The sequence below is a fragment of the Equus asinus genome, chromosome 11, assembly GCF_041296235.1.
Source record: "Equus asinus isolate D_3611 breed Donkey chromosome 11, EquAss-T2T_v2, whole genome shotgun sequence".
Lineage (NCBI taxonomy): Eukaryota > Metazoa > Chordata > Mammalia > Perissodactyla > Equidae > Equus > Equus asinus.
Window position 1 is genome coordinate 22,054,380 of NC_091800.1, and position 10,262 is coordinate 22,064,641.

The window sequence follows — 10,262 nt, forward strand, 5'->3', positions numbered from 1 at the left end:
TCCATGAAACCTGATGCTAAAGAGAAGGCATGAGATCCTAAGTGCAGGTAGAATGGATGGGGAAAGAGTAGATGAAGGTTTGGAAACTGATAATTTCACAGGGTGGAGGCTGGGAATCGGGGCTGCGAAGCTGCACAACTCCAGGGACGTCCGTTGCTCCCTGTAATTGTGAAATGGGGTCTTCCCAACTCCCTCACTCCATTAACTCCATTTTTGCTATGAATTAGGAAGCAAGGATGTCTATTTTCAATAGAAAGAGAACAGTGATGTCATGTGGGGCTTCGACTGGTTGGGACACTAATAGTAAAGAAATAAGTAAAATTTCTCGAAAGAGTTGATGTCAGAAATAGAAATGAAAGTTGAATCTAGGGACAAGCAAAATGGTGGCCAAGTGGCACTGAGAGCTGGGAGGATGGTTGGGCCATACACTGCACCCTTCACTCACATCATCTCACCCAATCTTGCCAACAGTCTAGCAAGAAGAGCTTATTCTGACTTTCTGGATGAGAAATCCGAAGTCCACCGTGGAGAAGTACCATGCACAAGCTCATGAAGCTGGGAGGTGGTAGAGCCAAGATTCCAGAGATGATGAACTTTCCCCTACAACATGCCACTTGAGATACAAAGAGGAATAGAATATACAGTCGCTGCTCTCAGCTCTCACACACTATTGGGAACAAAAGCATATAAATAACTATAAAACAATGAGATGAACGTGAAACTCGTTTATGAGCAAAGTGCCGTGGGAATATAGGCTTGTAAATTCTCCCAGGCGGCTGTATATTTACAGTCAGCAGGAAGGGAGAACAGGAATGACAAAGGCAAGATATTAATAAAATCTCACGATAATACAATGAGTATCCTTCACTGCTACTTTATTTTAAAATATGTATCCATCATTTCTCATTTTGAACCAGCAACTTCTTTAGTTAATATGTAGTTGGTTATTATGAGCCTGATTTGCAGATTTTTAAAAGTAGAGAGTTTAAGACTCATATAGTTAAAGTGAAGTGCTTCGAGATACGAAAACTTTTACATTTTGTATAAGGAATGAGGGAAATAGGAATTTAAGTGTATAGTTATAGACTAAATGTATATATAGATATAGCAAAGACTATATCTAGTTTTTGCACGAAGAAACGCTAGAAGGAAAAACCAAAAACCTCTCGGGTAGAGGTGTGGGGAACGATTAGAAGGGATAGGCATATAAGTGAGACTTTTCTGAGTACATCCTTTTACAGAGTTTTTGTTTGTGATCCTTGCAAATGTTTTACATATTTTTAAAAAAGCAAACCCTAAAATTAAAAACAGACTGAAACAAATTAATCAAACTATGTATCAAATGGGTAAGATAACCACACAGAGACAAGAATTTTGAATGAATTTTTAACACAATGCTCTGATTATATATCTTACTCCTACATATTCTAAGGACAAAAATAATTTTGAAGACATCTTAAACTGCACCCTGTACTTCTATTTTGAGTTGTAATCATAGCATTTTTGAGAGTACTTTGTGTATATTATAGAATAAAGCAAATAAATACTTTGAAATTATTAGAACCAAGATGTTTAGTGTAAGAAAAACAGTGTACAAATATGAAATTATAGAAGTTAAGAAAAAATGTAATGTTAATATCTGAACTGACCTGTGCATCAAAGGACACAATCAACAGGTGAAAAAGCAACTTAGAGAATGGAAAAAAATATTTGCAAATCACATCTCTGATATAGGATTAATATCCTGATATATAAAGAACTCCTACAACTCAATAATAATTTTCAAAAAACAGATAATCTGATCAAAAAATGGGCAAAGGACTTGAACAGACATTTCTCCAAAGAAAATATACAAATGGCCAACAAGCATGTGAAAAGATGTTCAACATCACTAATCATTAGGAGTATACAAATCAAAACTACATTGAGATATGACTTCACACCCATTAGGATGGCTACTATTATTTTTAAAAAACACAAAAATAGCAAGTGTTGGTGAGGATGCGAAGAAATCAGAACCCTTGTGCACACTGTTGATGGGAATGTAAAATGGTGCAACTGCTGTGGAAAACAGTGTGGCAGCTCCTCAAAAAATTGAACATAGGATTACCATATGATCCAGTGTTGTCATTTCTGAGTATATACTCAAAAGGATTAAAATCAAGGCCTTAAAGAGATAGTTGTACACCCATGTTCATAGCAGCATCATTCACAATGGCCAAGAGGTGGAAGCAATCCAGATATCCATCAGCTGATAAATGGATAAACAAAACGTGGTATATACGTACATTGGAATATTATTCTGCCTTAAAAAAGAAGGAAATTCTGACACTTGCTACAACATGGATGAACCTTGAAGACATTATGTTAAGTGAAATAAGCCAGTAACAAAAAGACAAATAATGTATGATTACACTTATATGAGATACCTAGAGTAGGGAAATTCGTTAGAGACATAAAGTAGAATGGTAGTTGCCAGGGGCTGGGGCAAGGGTACAACGAGGAGTGGTTGTTTAATGGGTTTAAGGGTTTCAATTTTGCAAGATGAAAAAGTTCTGCAGATTGTTTGTACAACAATGTGAATACATTTTACATCACTGAACTGTACAGTCGAAAATGATTAAGATGGTAAATTTTGTTATAGATATTTTACCACAATTTTTAAAAATCTGAATCAAAACAGCAGTATGAGCTCCTGATTTTTAAAAATATATTTCTTAGTGCTGTCCTTTGAAAGGACCAGAAGCAATGGCATCCTTAGTCTTGGTTTCTCATGCCATTTCCCACCAAAAGGACCAGAACTCCTTAGACAAATGCCTGATTTCAGTCCTGGGCAGAGAAATACAAGATGAGCCCAGGACATCTTAATGCACCAAAAAGCAGGAAAGCTCTGAAAGACTAATGGGGATGTGCCAAAAGGACACAAGAGCCAGGGTGAAGAGGCTCCCACTGGACAGATCCAAACAATCCGGACATCAAAAGGAATAACTGATTGTAAAATATTAAATTTTTAAAACTCGATGAGTTCATGGAGACAGAAATTATTACACCAACACCTTACCCTAATATTTGATAATTAAAGGGGAAGAATTAAGCATTCATCCTACCTTTTTGTAAGGAACTGTAGTTCATCGCCAGTGGATGAGGGGAAGCTCTACGGAAGAATGCAGTTAATAAATGTGGAAAGAATAATAGAAACAGAAAATCACCATTTTGCTACCTCCAATAAACTTGTTGATTCAGGCAAAGATTATATATGGAATCTAAAACCATTAGGTAAAGTGTTGTAGAGAAACAAGATATTCACACAGTGCCAATGTATCACCCATAGATTACTTACTAATTACAAAGGGAAACATTATCAAGAACTGTGAAGGGTCTGAGAAAGCCCTATCTGCAAACTGACAAGGTAGCCAGCCAGTCTCTTGGATATCTTCAAAAGACACAGGACTTCTGGCCTCATGAGAACTTATTCCTCACTGTGTATCAGCATTTTCGTTTTGGTTCCTCAAAACCCACAGGGCAAAGCAAAGAGGGCCAGGTGACACCTGCACACCATGGGTTGTATAACAATGAAAGAACCCTGAACTTAGGGAACCCTAATCTTTTATACTGGACAGTAAGCATGCCTGCCCTTGGCTGCAGAGACTGACACTATGTCTACCTTCCAAGGCTGTTTGCTATCCAAACTTCCTCGAAAACATAGTCCAGCGGGAAAAAAGGGCATTCAGTGCCTTGCTCACAAGTTGTCCAGAAAAACGAGAGACCTGTGGAGAACTGTCTCTCCATACATACACAAAGTGGAGAGGTCTGGCCATTGCCACCTTAATCAAGTGTTCAAACTTAGCATCACTAATAATGGGACACCTGTGCCTCCTGATGGGCTGCAACACAGAGCACACAGGCTCCCTATGAGTCTTCACACGGAATTGAATCAAATCTTTAAACATAACGTCCCGGTTACAAGACTTACCAGGAAGAGAGGGACAAGTTACCACCACCAGGAAGCAATCAGACAAATCTACATTTGACAAAGACAACTGGTCCAGTCAATTTAAAAAATCAATGTCGTTTTCTAAAAAGGGATACGTGGAGGGAGAATCTAGTATAAAAGAAGACATAACCAAATACAATGCATGAATCTTGATTGGATTCTGAAGCAGAAAAAAGACACTTTGGGGACAACTGGGGAAATTCGAATGTGGACCGGATATTAGATTATTTTAAGGAATTGTTTTCTTAGGTGATAATATGGGTTTTGCAGCTGAATGTCCTTATTCTTAGAAAATACATTTTGAAGAGTTATGTATATCTGCAACATATATTCAAGTTGTTCAGCAACACACCCACTCACTCAGACATTAGATTGAACTACAGGAAATTTTTCCTATTCAACCATTTTCTATTACAATTTCATATGGTTTAACCTAATAAATAAACAAAACAAATATAGCAAATGTTAACAGTTGTTGAATATGGTGGTTGATATACAAGTGTGATTGTACTATTGTTTTGACTTTTCTGATTATTTGAAAATTTTACTAATAAAATTTTGAGAAAACAAAATAAGAAAAGAGATAGTTTGACATAAAAACTCACTGAGGAAGTCAATCCTGCCTTTGCCATTTAGTAGCTATGTGACAGCCATGATGCCAAGAGAAGGTTCTTGGGGAGGGGAAGGGAACTGGGAAGGCTTGATTCCATCCACATCCTCCTTGGGGACCCCACCCACGCAGCCCCAATAAGCATAACCCTACTTAAGAACAGGGTAATTTAGCACAAGTTTCCTAAGTACTAGATTTTTGCTCCTAAGGCCCACCCACCAGATGCTACGTGACCCAGGCGAGTTACTTAATTTCTCCAAGGACTTATTATTCAGTAGATCTGAAGGATGAAGAGGAAAGAGGAGTTTAGGATGACTTCCAGATTTCTGGCCAGAGTGACACCTCAGGAAGAGGAGGCGTAAGCATCCCTGGGTGGTTGGGAGCTATTTCAGGCCAAAGGACTCAAAGAGGAAAGAGACCTTCTCTTTAGAAGTGATTTGGGTACTGTCTAATTTTAACGAAATGGGATTTCTTTCTGTACCCCAAGCTGATGAAGAGGAATACAGCAATTATGTCTATTTTCCAAATGTCCTATAACAAGTACATACTGCTTTACTTTTAAAGAAAAATTATAAAGTAGTTCTGGTATAAAGCTCAGAAACAGCAAAAGCTGACACAAGATTTTGTATATTATGAGCCATATTTTTAATTGAGCAATTATATGATTATGAGCTAAATAGTAAGCTTTCAAGTTCATGCATTTGAACTTAGGAAATAAATTTACATCAATCAATGAATAATAATAAGATGCAGCTTGGTGTGTTTCGGCAGCAGCTGAGGGAGAAACTGACAACAGCAATAACTGCATGCTCAGGGCACCCACACTGGCAGCAGAGGTGGCATACGGAGAAGAGGTGGGCAGTGAGAGACAGCTCACGGTTGGAATGCCGGGAGACAGAAGACATGACAGGGCAGCTGGGGCTATGAGCCATGCAAGATCCCCAAGGAAGGAAGAAACATGGGTGGGGCAGGTTGGAGGTCCAGTAACACCACCAGGAGCAAATTCTACTATTAGTAGAAATAAGAGCCACACGATGGCTCACCAGTTAGATTCCTAGGCATTAGTAATAGGTTACCCCTGACCCTCACCCTAACGCTGTAAGGCAGGATTGTTACGTTTGGTTTTTGTTTTGTCAAAGTTAAAAAAGAAAAGAAAGGCAAATAGTACAGGAAGACTTACAGCAAAAAGCAATTGTTCCTTGCTTTTTGCTTCCCAGCCTCAGACCCACTTTGCAAGTGCAAACCACTTTTACCTTCCTGGCTTTCCGTTGTCCTGCTGATGCTCTCCAATGGTGTATAGATAGACCATTGAGATGCTATTCATTTATTGACTCCTGCAATGCCAGGTCAAGATTCAGCTTACTTAGTATCACACCCACACACACAATAGTTACATCACTATTTTTAGTTCTATTGTTCACTTTTGAAACTCTCATTTCCTTAAACTTTTGTTTTTAGTTCTCTCAAACACAGACAGCATCTCTTGGCTCTCCATTTTGTGAGGAGGAGATTTGAGCTCCTACCGCTCCTAGACTCCCCTCCTCTACTTCTACCTCCAAACTTTTCATAAAGCTGAACTCTTAGATTTCCATGACTGAGAACATTTCCATTCCCTTCTGCAACCATAATTAAGTCTTCTATAATTGGTCCACAGGTTAGAGTCTGTTAGATCTAACAGACAGTGACCAATAAAGAGCACTAACACCAGGATGTTTATGAAAACTTTCCTTCACGGAGAGCAAGAATTGTGTTTTTCTGTAATCAGTGTCACAACCTGTGCTGCTCAGTTGCTCAAAATCTTGGTTAGTTTGATTTTTGATGCTTACCGTTTTCTTTTCTTATTGAATGAGGACAGCTGTGCCACCTTGTCTGTTCTATCTATTGCATTCTTTTTTCTCTTTCTTTTTGAAGCCCACTGACGTCCTATTCTAACTTGATTCACAGTTGGATTTGGACTTTCTTATAGAGTCTTTTTAAAAAACATTTCTAGTTGCTTTTCTTCTTTTCATGCATTCTTTGCTTATAGTGTATCTTCAAGTTCCTCCAACTCTATGTTATATGAAATTCTTTTCTTTCCTGAAGCCCTATTCTTGCTGCAATATGAACTGGTGGCTAAGTCACCCACACAGCTGACATTCTTGGTCACATCTGGTATTTCCTGAATCCCACATCTTCCTCATGTTACTTTGTTGTTTTACTGATGGAATACATGCTCAAATAAGTTCTTACGAAAAGGTGTATGGCAAGTAAGCTTTCTGAGTCTTTAACAATGTCTTTATTTTGCCCTCACAAGTCATTTGACTGGGTATAGGTTTCCCAGGTCAAAAATCATTTTTCCCCTGAATTTTGAAGCTGTTATACCACTACTTCTAGTGTAGCTATAAGAAATCTAATGCCGGTATGATTCTTGTTTCTTGTAGGAGTTGGTGTTCCCTCACCCCAGGAAAGCTCTTAGGTTCTTCTCTGTATAACTTGTTCGAAAGCTTCAGATGATGTGTGGTTTTTTCCCTTCCCCCTAATCAAAATCCAGAAGGCCCTTTTTAATTGAAAGCTCCCATCTTTAGTTCTGTAAATTTTCATTGTATTGTTTCTTTGGTATCTTTCTCTCCTTAGTCTTCTCTGCTCTTTCTAGAATTCTTATTGGTCTCTTATTGAACCCCTCTGGATTGATCTTGTGTGTGTGTGCATGTTTATACTCTCATATTTTACACATTTTTGCTCAAGGTTTTGGGAGATTTTCTCTACTTTATCTTACAATCTTCTATGGAATATTTCATTTGCAAAAGTTCCTCCCCATTTTATGATTCTTGCTTTTTATAGCATCATGTTCATGCTTAATAGATGCAATGTCATTTCACATCTCTTTAGTAATAAAGAATTAGTTTTGTAGGGTTTTTATTTGACCCTTCTTATATTCCCTGAATTATATGTTTCCTCTGGGGTCAGTTTTTCTCTGTTTAGCTTTCTTCATCATACTGTAGGCTTTTCTCAAATATTTGGGCATTCTCAGTTGTCTGGCTATTCTTAAGAATGAGACAGGAGAAAGACTGACTAGACACTCTAAGCACAGGAGTGGAACTTGCTGACCGGCGGGCTTCAATTTAGGGTAAACAGCCAGAGATCTGTTTGTTGTGCTGTGGCCCCTCAAATGCCGGAATGTAGATGGCTTCGTGCTGGGGTACCAGTGATGACTCTAGATGCCCAAGTGTTCTCAGAAAGATCCTTCAGTGTCTTTTAAAAAGTCCCTGTTGGTCATTTTTTGGTTGGCTGGTTGGTTTTGCTCTTTTCTGTGGTCAAACTACCTAGTTGCCGGGGTTCTTGGCACCAGAGTTGAGGAGTGGTGTGGAGGACGACCATTTCATACACAGACCTTCACTGTCTTCTGTCTCCCCTTCATCCAGGAACTTCTCTGAGTCCCCAACCTCTGCAAGGTTCTACCACATAGGGAGGCACCCTCATCTCCTGCAAGACTCTTCAAGCATATCCTGAGCTATAGCTTCTTCTACTCAGTGCTCTTCCAAATACTCTGTCTTCCAGAAATTCATTGAAATCACTTATCCTCTTGTTCTCTAAACCCTTTTTGGTGTGTACCTTTTATATCCCATTACTATAAGTATAAGTGAGTCTGAGAAGGGATAGGAAATAAATATGTATGCTCAAATCCCCAACATGAACCAGTAGCAAGGGTAGGTATTCTTCCCATTTTACACATGGAAAACAGAGGCTTATGTGATTAAGTGACTTGCCTAAGATCACGTAGCTAGAAAGGGAAGGGCCAGGATTAAACTTGTATTCTTTTGACTATGCTAAACTACTTCTTTTTGTCCAAACCATGACTCAGCTGGTATGACCTGGAAAAAAAAGAATTTACATAATACTATGAGTTTTAAATATGCTGTCACTTGTGCATAAAAATGACTCAGAAACTGCCCAGACTAAAAACTGTGCAACATCATTTTACAATTGCATACCTAGAATACAATGAGAAATCATCAAAGTCATAAAACAACAATTTTATATTGGGTGGGTCAGGTTGGAGTGGACCAGAACTCGAGGAGAGAAAATTGGTAGGAAAGGCTGGATTATCATTTGGGTAACGATGGCAAGGGCTTGGCACACTGAATGCTCTCAGCTCTAGCAAATCTACTTTAGAAGTCACAATTGGGGAGCAATTGCCCCAAAGAGGTGGTGCAGACTCCAGAGCAGTGGCATGGATGGAAGAGACTTGTTAGGAAGACAGGGCACCCCATCCACTTGGAAGCCACTCTCTCATATGCATTTAATAATTGTTAAGTGACTGCCATGTACAGACACTGCAATAGACTCTAGAGACACTTTCACCTTCAGCCAGGGTGATATCTGCAAAAGATGAAGATCTCTTTGTTTCTGGAGACTTCTAGAAATCAAAACCCTACAATATCTCATAGGAACACATCACATTCATAATGGTTTAAGATTTAAAGTATTAGAATTGTTCTAGTTCAACTGCAAAGGTAGTTTTGAGGGCTTTTGAATAGCTAGTCATTTATTCCACAAATCTTTATTGAGCTTCTAGTTAATGGCAGCCACTGGGGCTAGGACCTAGGGACACAATGGTGAAGAATACGAGATTATTTCTAATGTTTACCACTTATCCACCAAAGACAATGCTGAGGCACCTAGTTTTCTCTTTCTCAGAGGCAGAGGCCAAGTTATCTTCTAAGTATGAAATGTAGAGATTGACTCTTGTTAGGGCCACAGAAAACTGGGGAGGTGGATGGTGAACATGCTATTAGCTGGTATTAGTTCACTGTGATATTAATTTAGATGCATGATATCCTGCCGAAGAACAGATCTTAACAGAAGATCTTTCTGCTCACAGTGTTTTTCTCTAATTTTCACCTTTCCTGTGGCTGTTTTGGTCTCATTCTGACACTGTAGGAAAATTCACTGTGAAATCTGGAACAAGTGAGCATGTACCCTCTGTCCTCAAAGGTTGGGACACAAGCCTGTGAACTTGGAAAGAGAACAAAGCTTTCTAGTATGATAAACAAAGAAAATGGAGATTAAAAAGTCTGGTTTCCTCTTTTTTGCATCAGCACATACCAGCTGTCAGATCCCTCTGAATAATCTATTTCTTCTGTTCCTGAAAGGTAGATATTATTATTACAGCATTTCCAGAAGGAAGTATATTTTAATTTTCAATAAAAATGGCCACAAATGAAGTGGTAATGCAAAGAACAGAAGAGAAACTTTTACAGCTATAGTATTTGCATTTGTGACTTTTTCCCGTCTAATTCCACTTTCTCCACTGATCCCTGAAACCTCGCCAGCAGGCTGACACCCTGATAAACTCCAAAAGGAAGAAGGAAAACAGTCTGAAAGGCAGGGAGGGTGTGGTCGCTAGAGGGGTCATGGTGAACAAGAAGAAAAGTGCAGCTACTCCAGTGCATGCAGATAAGGCATGAGGTTCAAGGGCTGAAGGGAAGCACACAGATTGCAGCGTGCCCACTTGGTACTGGTGACAGACTTCCAACGGAGGAGCCCCACCTTCGGGTTCTTTTGTTTAGGCCTGACTTCCAAACAAAGCAAGCTGGACGACCAGTCCTAACATCAAGCAGCAGAAAGCTTCCTTCCTTTGGGAAAATCTAGTAAAGGCATCTCTCTAAGCCCTCTTAT